Source organism: Salarias fasciatus (assembly GCF_902148845.1).
Source record: "Salarias fasciatus chromosome 7 unlocalized genomic scaffold, fSalaFa1.1 super_scaffold_4, whole genome shotgun sequence".
NCBI classification, from domain to species: domain Eukaryota; kingdom Metazoa; phylum Chordata; class Actinopteri; order Blenniiformes; family Blenniidae; genus Salarias; species Salarias fasciatus.
In genome coordinates, this window is record NW_021941229.1 from 18,096,869 (window position 1) to 18,109,352 (window position 12,484).

A 12,484-nucleotide genomic window follows, 5' to 3' on the forward strand; every position below is an offset into this window, starting at 1 on the left:
CACATGGGGCTACAGTGACAGGAAGAGGAGCAAAAAAAAAAAAATCCCAGAAATCCCCATCGGAATTTAATTAACAAATTCCTTCAGCTGGTCTGAGAGCCTTTGTACCAGGGAAGAAAAAAAAAAGGTCCCTAAAACAGAGCATAAGCAACAGAGCATAAAACTCAAAGTAAGAACACATAGTTAACTACCAGCCGGCAATGTAATAACATGCATTTCCTGCTGTGTTTGTCACATATACATTCATGTTTGGGAAATTTGTAAAGTGAATTTTCCAAATCATCCAACGGTTCCTTTATGCAAGCTCACAATCTGCCTCATCTTGTTGATTAAACGGCAGTCATATAAAAACAACGAGGAAAAACTCCTATTTCGGTTGTGGGGAAGCACTGAGATTGAACAGCTTCCTCAATCATAAACAGTACAGCACCGTGATACAAAAAAGCCCTCGACTAAACCCGTAATTAGTGGTCAGGAAATGCACAACAGCCAGGTTTCCTTGCTGTTTTTACTTGGCTGTGGTTCGTTAACAGCCACTGTTTTGCACTAACAATAGGTATTAGACGGAGGATGAACTTTTGCACTGTAAATAATGGTTCCACTGAGGTACACAATATTTTACCTGACAAAAGAGGTTGTGTCATTGTGTTTACTGATCATGGAGCAGCTGCACATGTTGTCTCCATTCAACGTTTGTCATTCAGTGCTTACAAGAGGCCATCTGCTGTTTTTTTGCACATGGATATCAACAGATCCTAAAAATAGGAAAATAAATGCACGAATACTGTATGCGTGCATGTGCCTCTTGTCTGTGCAGTTCATTTTTTTCCGAGCACGATCCTGGCTGTGCATCTGAGCCTCCTTGTGAGGTTTGTACGTGTTTAAGTATTGTTCACATATCTGAAAAATATATTTATATTTTTGTCACGTAGTCTTTGTTTTTTATTTACACTTGCAAGCTTGTAATTCTTTGACAAATTATATTGATTCTGTGTATTTACGTGCATATAAGCTCCTCTATCCAGCTTATATCGTTCAGTATGATTTTAATTTAGGATACCTTAATTTTTTTCAAACCATTTAGGCTTTGAATGACATAAAGCGGTTAAGTGGCAGTATGGGTAATATGATAAACAATCCTTGTGGAGAGCTGGTACACTCTTTCATCATTGATTTGTGGTCGATATAGCAAACAGGTTGATTTTCTTGCTGCTCTTACAAAACCCATTTTGTCTGTACTGTACGTACAACGGTACTCCAGGTGACTGTATGATACTGCAACAATTCTAATTTATCCAGCTTGGTGTTTGTAGGTGCATGTTGCATCCTATCTGCACTATACTGTAGGCTCCAACTCTCCTCCTGGAGCCAGAGTGGTACACGATTCCTGGTCAATGATCCCAGCTTTGCTCCAGGCCTCGAACGACAGATCAAAATAATAATACTGTAGATAATAGGAATTACAATATGGCCTAATAAAATAGAGTATATGAAAAATACAGGACAATCTAATCAGTGAGTTTTGGCCAGTGTCTGTGAAGACAGATTCTCTCATTGTCCTGATTTAATACAGCACATATAAAAACTAGCATTCGTCTCAAAGTCACGTCTTTCATTCACAGCTCCTATTTTGTGTTTCTTTTTTTTTTCTTCGCAATGAATTACTGCAGTACTACTGTCTTTTTCATCTTTACTGATGTCTCAGCTCTGCTCTCGGTGTTGCACTGTGTCTACTGCTGTTCCTTAAATGGTGTGCTCCCCAAAGAAAAACTCCTAAACAACAGCTAAAAATAAAGTTCATGTATTTCATCTCTTCACAGTGTCAGCCCCTCTGGCAGACTGATCTGGCCCGCAGGCCGTATGTTTGACACACGTGTATTAAATTGTTTGTGGAGCACAGAGCGGGTTGTAAACAAATATGAATGGCTGAATGAATGAACATGTGTTACTGGTGTGAACCCTTGTCTTTATGAATGTTGTTTTTGACAAATTTTGAACCGTCTCATAATTTTCCCTCAGGCTTCAGAGCATTCAGCAACGGTCTGTCGGCTTTCAAACCCAAGTAGGTCAAAGAGAATAAATAGCATTTTTGTTGTCAGCCCCTCATACCTGTTGGTTCTTCTGGCACTTGAAAGGATATTATTCAAAATCTAGGTTGAGAGAGAGGTCGGGCCAACTCTGAGTGTGTGCGAAGTGACAGAGAAAGTAGACGGAGCGTGCTGTTTGTTATGAAGGGCGCTCTGCGACGGGACGCTTCAGCTGCAATGTCAACGCTGAACCGTTTCTTTTTCTTCTTTGGGAAAGTCTCACAATCTGAGTGAGCTTCTTTACTGTCACCTTTGTAGAAACGGCACACAACTTAAAGAACAATGTTGATTCAACTCCCAGAATGTTGACTTTAAGGAGAAATTCATCACCTTGACTGTGAGGGACTCGGTTTGAATAAACATTGACAGTGTAATCCATCAATAAAAAATATCACTCTCCTGTACAAGTTGCAAGGATTATCTGTGACCACTCTTTTTTTTTTTAAGAGAAGCCAACAGGCACTTAATTTTACTTGTACCAATAAAATAAACGGAATTATTTAATTGTAATGATATACCTTGTTGGACCAGTCTATAAGCCATATGGATCAAACTCCTTACAGCTAACAAATAGTGAGGATTTTCCCCTCTTTGTTTATCACTCTTGGACTACTTTTGTGTGAGGCTGTACCCTTCAAATAAACTTACAACTGCAGAGATCCGAAAAATCAGGTCAATACAAAGATTGATATGTCTTTATGGACGTGGTGCTCGCTTTTCGAGAGTGGAAATAAAAAATCTTATGAATGATATTCTCCACGGAACAGACTCAATCCAGATGATGCAGGAAAAAAAAAACACAGACTTCAGAGGAACAGATGTGTCGCATCAAACGTGTCTGACCTCAGCCCAGCAGGGGGAGTCAGAGAGTAACCCTGCTGTGTGCAGCTGCAGTCTGCTGACTGTGACTGTTCGTGGTGTGTTGGTGTCCTCTGTTGGACACAATTTAGAAATGCAGCAAGACAGTTGGGAGGCCAAAAGAAGTTTTTGTCGAGATAATTACTCTCAGAATTATGAATTCAGTAAATCACACCAACACGAAGAAAACCAGGGAACTTTATCTCTAAAACGGATCTGATGAAAGTGATACCATCGTGGTGATGAAAGCTCAATAAAACATCAAGAATGACTCATAAAATTAGGAAAGATTGTTTTTTTTTTACTCTGATGAAAAAAAGATAATGAATTCATTACAGGGAGGTTCTCAAAACAGAGAATGAGATTCATTCTGTGAAAAAAAAGTGTTAAATTACATTAAAATAAATCATGCTGCACACCCACAAGGAAAGCAGAATGAATTACCACAGAGAATCTCCATCTCTCTCTGTCTCACACACACACACACACACACACACACACACACACACACACACACACACACACACACACACACACACACACACACACACACACATCTTGTTTTTCTTCTGCCGTTTCACAATAAATCATCAAATCAGTGATCGTAATTAGGGTTAGGATAATTAGGAAGACAGCTCTACAAATTGATTTTAGTATGAATGTAGCACAATAACACAACACAGAGTAAATGGTGCGTGTTTATTTAGATGCTTTGAGTGGATGTTTAGCAGAGGCAGCACATTTTGGACGGCGCGGATCTGCTTTTCACAGCTCTCCCTATTTTCTTCATGCAATGCTGCTGCATCATTGTCTAGTTTAATATAATAATGCAACAGTACTCTTTACAGTTCAGTACTCCCTCTTTTTTAGTCTGAGGGAAACTCTGCTACATTAACATTGTTGCTTGTCAGTCGTCGTTGTGTGGCTGCGGTTTCATGGTTGTTGTCTCCTATTCCAACAGCAGGTTGTCCTGCAGGATTTGTGTAACACTCCGCTCTAACAAGCCAGCTGTAGCCAGCTGTGGTGACCATCACCATGAGGACTCCACAAAGAGTCATGAATGGAGATGTTTTCACTGGTGTGCAGAGTTAGGTCTAAAACTGTTTCAGTTCTGATCAGGCTGTTATTATAAAATACTTTGTCTCCCTTGTGTATCTTCAGTCTTGCTACACTGCTGTAAAGAAGTGTCTGGTGAAGAACTCCACTTGCACCGAGCTTGAAAGTTCCCATGTAGTTGCCCTGTGTCTTTCTCATGGTTTAGACACCAGTTGGAAGGATTCGCTGTTGTGATGTTTGTATTATTTGCCTGACATCTACATGGGAAACAAGAGCGAGAGGTGAGCTTTAATGATGATGTTAGTCCAAAAACAAAAAAATCCTGACATGAGGAAACAAACACCCAGGTGATACGAAAACCCAAGGTGAAACACTGACAAGCATCCAGAGACGAGGGACAAAGGAGACGAGGAACAGGCAAGCTGAACAGGAAAGACGACGGACACCAAAACACATAGGGATAGTGCGGCACAGCAAGTGGGAGGCAGCAATCAGGGTTAATGAGGGGAGGTGAGGGAACACAGAGAGGACAGACGAACAGAACAAAAACACTCTGACCTGAACACAGACAGGGAACATGAACTTTGACATTTACGATGACTGAAACCAAAAACCATAGCAGAAAGACAGGTGAGATAAGGACACAGGAACCATGAGGAAGCATCAGTCATGAAAACAAAGTAGAAGAAGCCCCTGCATATGCAGCTGCACAGCAGCTTTAAATTAACTCAGAGAGTGTTAAAGAGTGGATGCATGTAGACAAATTAGTGGTGTTAAATTTAAGTGTCAAATGAACTCCATACAGTGTTAATATAACTCTCAAGGAGTGTGAAAAAAAAACTTTCTCAAGTGTTAATCAGTAACACTAACACCAAATAATAGTACTTTACACAGTGTGAGTGTCAGGCAATCAACAGCAACACACAATACTGACTTTAGCAAAGTAACACTTAAAGGGTGTAACACAAATAACTCGGATCATGTGTGTTGACTGTTGAAATAATGCTGAAGTTTCTTGGTTTTCACTGACGCTCAAAGATCAACACTGGCCAGTGTTACATTTTAACCCTGCAAAAGTGTGTCTGAATGTATCTGCAATCTTTTAATTCTCTCAAAGTTAACTTCACACTGGATGTTGTGTTTGTTGGAAGGTATAATCATTTTGTACCAATGAAGGATTACCTGCCAATAATTAATTAAATAACTTCAACAATTTCAGGTGTAATAAAGCTAACAATGTAATGACTTGCCTTCATTGTAATATAATGGTTTGTGTGTGTGTGTGTGTGTGTGTGTGTGTGTGTGTGTGTGTGTGTGTGTGTGGTGGGGGTCTTTAAGCTGCTAGAATGATTATGCAAATATGCCATTCACAATTCCATTTTTGATAAGTAAACTGCACTATTACATTATTGGCAGCGGTTTTGGCATTTTCAAGGGATCTTTTTAGTCTTACTTCAAAATAGAACAACCATCCAATAAAGCAATAATTTAATAAACCATTGGCATAATGTTATTGCTGCATTGGCTCATATTTCATTACTCTATTGGCAAGTTATCACATGATTATTATTTTTTTTTACATTTATTTGCTGCAAATTATTCCAATGTTGGCTGGTATTACATGATTGGTCATTATAACATCACTGATTGCTACACTTCTATTTTATTTTTCCCCCGTAGAATCAAAAACACTTGAAAACAACATATAGTTAGTCATGAAAACATGGAAGATGTGTGACATTGACAAATCTGATTCCTTTGCAATCTTTTATAATTGTCACTTCAGTAATGCACTGAAGATTACTGAGATAAACTTCAGCGTTATAAATAACAGTCACTCTAATTGGGTACATGTCATATTTACATTTTTTTTAAGTATTGTTGTAAACAATTCCTAAAAAAGAGTAGAAGAAAAAAACAAAAGGACAATATTTCAGAATTTGGTTGTTTTCAAAAATTCAAACAAAATACAGCTAATCATTTACGATTAGATGCTTTTAGATATGTAATTTTTCTAATATACAACAATAAATTATTACAAAGCATATAATTGTTGGATGACCACTCAGAGCTTTGGTTTTTAAATCTTTTCAATCAATAGCTAGAACACACAAAACACACCTTCTGCGTGTGTTCTTGGCATTTCTTTTGACAGCCATCATTAAAGACTGATTCTGATTTTTCTCAAGAAACAGATAAACACCTGCATTTAACATGCTAAGGTTACCGATAACTCTTTATTGTAACAGTTATTAGTATTTATGTTACTAATCTGCTTCTACTTTATTGTTGCTTATCAGCAAGGTTAAAAAAAATGAAGCATTTTCTCTATGCTTTTTAGTTAGTTTTTTTTTGCTTTAATCTTTTGTGTAAACACCTCTATCTCACTGTGACAGCACTTTTGTTCATGCATATTACAACAGAAATACAGATTATCGTTATTTATCAGCACAGATAGGCTCTTTAGACAATGTGACATATTTTTGGAGGTGGAAAAGAGAAAAAACGGAACTGTTTAAATTTTTTTTTAAAAAAAGAGTGCTAATTCTCAGAGCAAGGTTTAGAAAAAATGTATTGGCCAACCAAAACCTTGCCCCATACAACTGATTATCAAACTATAACAACTGCTGTGGCAATCATGTAAACATAACCACACTTATTATTGTAAAAAAGTTGTTCTTTTGTTGTGAAAACAGCACTTTAGCTTTGCATTTTTCGAAAGGAGATGAGCCGAGATAAACATCTGAGAGGCAGTACATTTATCTGATGAAGATAGAGAAGTTGTGATCTCACAGAAGGGGGGGGGGGTGATCATAACATCATGATAACAGATATAATGATGCCTGAGCAAACAAAACAATTAATGAGTGAAAGAAAACAGTCGCAGAAACAGACCAGTTGTAATAATGTTTGGACTGAGACGAGAAGGCGTTTCTCTGCGTACAGAAACTCAGTGTAACTTCGCGGTTGGCCGACGCATTTTTTTCCTGCCTTCTTCCTAGACTTTTTTTTCCCTTTTTTTCATGCGGGTTGACGCGCGCGCGCGCGAACACACACACACACACACACACACACACACACACACACACACACACACACACACACACACACACACACACAGGCCGCTGTAATTTCGGAATCTGCCCTTGTATATGGCGGAGGAAAATTTCCACCGGAGGAACCGCAACACGAGCCCGGTGCGCGAGGCGTCCACGGAGCGGCTGCATGGAGCGGCTCGAGCCTCGACTTATTATTACGCCATTACGCTTTTTTAAGATGTAACGACGCGAGCCGCGGTGTGAGGGGATAAAACCTCCGTGCTGATTTTTTTTTTTTTTTGGTATCATTTGGAATTTCTCATAACTAATTCACAATTTTTTTTTTTTTTTTTTTTTTTTTTTTTTGGAGGAAGCAGTTGTGCAGTCACCTCTGGTCGGGGAGGGAAGATTTCAGGAGCGGTAGCCTGTTTCGCATGAGCTGCATCGTTTTTGGAGGTATGTCAAACCCTTGCTTTTTTTTCTCATTTAGAAATCTTAAATTTGCGAAATTTCACTAGCGGATGTTAAGTTTCTCAGCCCCCCTCCAGGGTAGAAACGACACCGGGGGGAGTCCCTTTTTCTTGCCTGCCACTAAACCAGGTGCAGCCATCTGAAATGGACCTAATCTGTTGATGTTTTTTTTTTTTTTTTTTCCTTTTTTTGGGGGGGTGACTAAATTTTATAATGAAGTTTCTGTGAAACTGCTGCCTGGTCGTCGGTGCTCTCAGTTCCTCCTCATATACGCCACAGCAGGTATAAAAGATGTATAGATACATATATATTCTGCGGGAGTAAAGGGGACCGGGCGATATAGTGGCAACATGAAGGACGATGAGGGGAGGAACAATCTGAAACACAAAAACCTCCTGCAGCCATGTTTTTGTGAATTTTTCCTGCAAATTTGAGCACACCGCTCCGGAGTTGCTTCAGCGGCTCTTGGCTCCACACCAAGCCCACTTTCTGCTCGCACTTTCCGGCTGGCAGCTGCTCGCAGGTACAGCAGAAAGCCCATCAAAGTGTCGTCATGTCAAATTTCAATCGGACTTTTTTTATTTTTGGAGGAGATAGAGGATTTTAAATCGGGCTGCCCGCTGGCGCCACCTGTAGGCGGTCTTTATTTTTGGAGAGAAATTATAAATTGTAACGAGACTAGTTGGGAGACTAGTAATTTGGATTGTGTGGTAGTTTTTGTGGTGATGCGTTACATGCTGCAGAAATGAATGTGAGCAAATGGAAATGTGCCTGGATGATTGTTTTCCCTCTGAATTTGAATGAACTGGTGTCTTTGAATGCGTTTGAGATGATTTTCAATGGAAGTCTGACTGCAGATGTTTCACTTGTGATGGCTTTACTTCAAATCTATGTTAATATATGTTGTGTCAGGCTGGACAGACAGTCTTTTTAATCTGTAGTATTACAAAACTTGATGCTCATTTAATCTGCTTTTGTAGGTAAAGGGTTAAGTTTTTTTTAAAGGGCAATTTGTTATTTGTCAAACCTTGTAATGTCTCAGGGATAAACGCTTGAAAAAAAAAAAGCCCATCCTCTGTCTTTTAAACACACACATGCATCAGCTGCACCCTTGCTCTTTCCTCTCAGTTTGTTTTTGCATGAATGTTTGTGTGCTCAGCTCTAAGTTATTACTTAGTAAATGAAAAAAAAATCATTTTCAACTTTTATTTCTGGAGATTGGAAATGTGTAAGTGGAAAAAAAAAACTATCCAAAGTGAGCTGAACAGCACTGGAAGAGAGAAAAAAAGACTATGTCAGCATAATTTGAGGGCAGGAAAAACAATCACAACCAGTGCCTCTACTGTTTATATTAATCCTGCAGACGCCAAACAGTTTCCCATCTTGCATGGCTTGCTTTTATTTTAATGTAAGGGAAACTGCAGAGGCCATTTTGCTGTGGGTAATTTTAATGCTGACCTTCAAATCTGTGTTCATTCAAATCAGAGAGCTGGTGGAAATTGTATGGCTGGTATGCAAAAATCTGGGTGTAAATTCTGACCTTTGCTTAAAAAGTCTAATCAAAATGCAGGAGTTTCAGTTGAAGTACAGAATTGAAGAGAGGCAACCAGTGTCATGAGTTTAATAGGGTTGGATCAGTCTGTGAGTGATGGGAATGTTTATATGCAGAATACCTGAAGGACCAAGTAATAAGTTATAAAGCTCTCAGGAATAGTGCTGCAGTGTTTTGGGGGGGAGACAAAGGCACCTGATTTGGTTAATGGGGCTTGTATTCAAAGTTCTCATTTTGAGTAAGGTAAGAGGAATGCTGCTCTGTCTGTACTTTAATCAACAAAAGCTTTGTTTCACTGAGCGTATTTGGGGTGAATAGTTTGGATGGAGAGGTGAAACTTGTCCCTCCAGGCTCAGATAAACACAAGATGGCGAAGGGATCATATCACAGCCTGCGGGTTACAGGCTTTAAAGCATAGCCGCTCCTCTAATTGTTATAAACTTTGTACAAGGTTTCACTTTTTGTTTAAAGGTTAAGCCTTGTGTTTTTCAGTTTTTTGCCTTTGATGTTGGGCCGTTTCCTTCTTCTTCCTCTTCTTCTTCTTTTTTTAATGCTAATGCATCATTCCAGATTCAGTTTTGAATCAGCCTGGAAAAACATACATCCCTTGTAAACACAGTGAACACCTTATGTTCTCTTATTTTCTTAGTGGCATGTTGAAAATGTCTGAAAATGGCTTCAGTTAAATTAGTCTCCGGGGAATGGCTTTTCAGGGGTTGGGAGTGCTGCATTAAAAAAAAATTCTGTGCATTCTGCACATATTTTTCCTGCCTCTTCCTTTGTAAAAATGAACCTTATTGGTTTCATGAATAATGCATAGGGATGTTCAATTGCTGCAGCAATGAAAATTAGGCCTGTTTACGTGCGGTGGATATATACACAGATGCTTCTTTTATTTTTTTTTATTTTTTTTTTACTTGACCATTTCTGGAGGTAGAGCAGAGCCTGAGTAGCTTTTCTGAAAATACAAATTTTCAGCAAAGCAAATCTCATTTCTTTGAGTGAAAAGAGGAGGGGTGCACCTCCCGCGGGTTTAATGAATCCATAAATCACAATAGTGCCAGGTTTGCTGCGCCTGCGTCAGTGTGCAGTGTAATTTTGATTTTCATCAAAAATTTAATCTGCCAGCCTACAAGGGTTTAGCAGCAGTCCGGATGCAGCTCTGAATTTCTAATTTTAGGGCCCTGATCTTTCAGGATTTATTTTTGTATAATTCAAGTCTGCTTTTCAATATCTCTTGTTATTAAATTTTAATTCGTGGCATTAACATATAGATTGAAAAGGTTTTTATGGGGTTTTTTGAGTGTATGCTGATGGAATTTTACTAGACGACACAGTTTCTTTTTTCCAGAGCATCCCATATATCTGTGCGTCTGAGAGGGAGGTGTGTGTGTGTGTGTCTGTGTGTGTGGAGTTAGGGGGGGGGATTCATCCATTTCTCTGCATTATTGCTTTTTGAAATCATTGGTCATACACCATCTTGGTAGACATTTATTAAAGGGGACAGGGAAATGTGCATTTGATTAAAGAAACGGGGAAAGCAAAGCATTTAGTGTGAAACAGGTTTTGGTCAACCCTTGCTCCTCGTCACTGACTCTGCTCTGGATAATACAAACATGCAGTCAAAGCAGTGATTGAAGTGACCCCCCCCCCCCCACCCCCCCACCCTTCCCCTTCCCTCCCCACCACCACTACCCCTCCTCCATCTCCCATTTTAGCTGATTCCTATTTTTAATCCCTCCAGAGTGGAAACATTTTCATGAGCCTTAAACAAATTTGTATTTTATATTTGGAATCTCTCTTCCAGTCTACTTAACTTGCAGAGCGCAGTGATTTTTGGCAAAGCGAGGCACAATTCAAAGTAAGAAAATCTCCGTAGGTTTGAAGCACAGAATTTTTTTTTTTTCCTCCCCAGTAACCAAGTACATTGATTGATTTACTACATTATTGTGCAGAGGCAGATACAGGACTGCCCAAATATAGGGCAATTATTTTAAGTACTTCGACTAAGAGCTGAATTCTGAACAGAGGTAGGGCCTAGAGATGTTTTTTTTTCCCTTCTTGTTTGCCTAACCTCCTTATTTTACAGCCCTAGATAAATTTAGTGCAGTGACATAATGGTTAACACAGTGGTTAATATGCACGGATTGACATTTTCAAACCCAGCTGGGCCCAATTGCAAAGAGAAAGTTACTGTAATAAATAGACATAAATCACATATTCCCTGCATTTTCACTGTCCCCTTTGTACTGATACCATCTATACATGCTTGATATCCAAATGGCATTTGATAATTTAATTCAGCCGTGTTTCCTGCTCTTGTGCTATCTTAGTTGGTTTAGGTTGTGCCTTTATTTGAAAGGAACATCAAGCAAATGTGCATCTGGTTTAGATTTTCGTCCTGCCATGATGCTGTAGGTTACAGCATATCAGAAGCCTCAGACTATAAAAAAAGGAGCATATGGCCAGATGGCTAATTTTGCATTTTGACTTTAATTAGAGGAAAATAGTGAATAACAACAGGCATTTTTTTTCTCCTTATATTCAGGGTATGCATTAAGAAAGGATAATATTACATGGGTGACTAAGGGACAGATCTATTTCAGATAGGCTTGTCTTTGCCATCACTTTGATTACAGATGGCAAAAAAAAATAAATATTTTAAACACTTCCAGAAAATAAGGGTCAGTTGTTATAATTATGCTTTTTTTTTTTTTGGTTTGTTTGTTTAAAGCGGAAATGAGATGCATTGCTTCATCTCCCCCACAGTAGGGTAAGCTCAAATCAATCAGGAGACGATCAATACCAGCCGATATCCATTAAGAAAAAAATCATAAAATAGGTGAAGCAAGGACTTGTTCCACATTGATTTTCCAGCTCAGTCCTGAGCTTTTGTTTGCTGTTAGTATGCTCTGAACAAACATAATTAAGAGAATTTCTCTTTCCTTTTTGTAAACAAAGACAGATTTAGCTGCTAAGTGTGGGAAAAGAAGTAAAACATCGAGTGCAAATGAAGGTCCTGCATTCAGAACCTTGAATAAAATCACCAATAAAGTACAGATTTCATGTCAAACATGCTCCTACAGCATTAAAATGTCTGACGCAAGTCTGCATTTCTGCATACACTCAGTCAAAAGACTAAATCTTAAAATGATCCAGGTAGTTTTTTTTAACAGGGACCACATCCCCTCTGAGAGTCACTATTAAATTCGAGAGGTTATGACATGATTTATGGTCCAGAAAAGACAAAACAAAACAAAACAAAACAAAAAAACCCCCAGCAGTCTTATGCTGCATAAATATGTTTTCAATTTTTGCGGAAGTTCCTCTAATCATTGCTTTTCGTACATTAATGGACAATTTTACCACTGTGGGCTTCAAAGGATTATTTAAATGAAACCATCTGAGAAGAGAAATGTCTT

The 12,484-nt window shown here is 38.8% G+C and overlaps 1 protein-coding gene across 6 annotated transcripts in view; it reads left to right on the forward strand.

Moving 5' to 3' along the window:
• The first annotated feature begins 7,096 nt into the window (after positions 1 to 7,096).
• znf618 (zinc finger protein 618) overlaps positions 7,097 to 12,484 on the forward strand; it is a 34,777-nt gene continuing 29,389 nt past the window's right edge. For all 6 annotated transcript variants that reach the window (XM_030084525.1, XM_030084526.1, XM_030084527.1 and 3 more), the window contains exon 1: positions 7,097 to 7,495. The gene's annotated coding sequence lies outside the window, so the exon portion shown is untranslated. The remainder of the gene's footprint in view (positions 7,496 to 12,484) is intronic.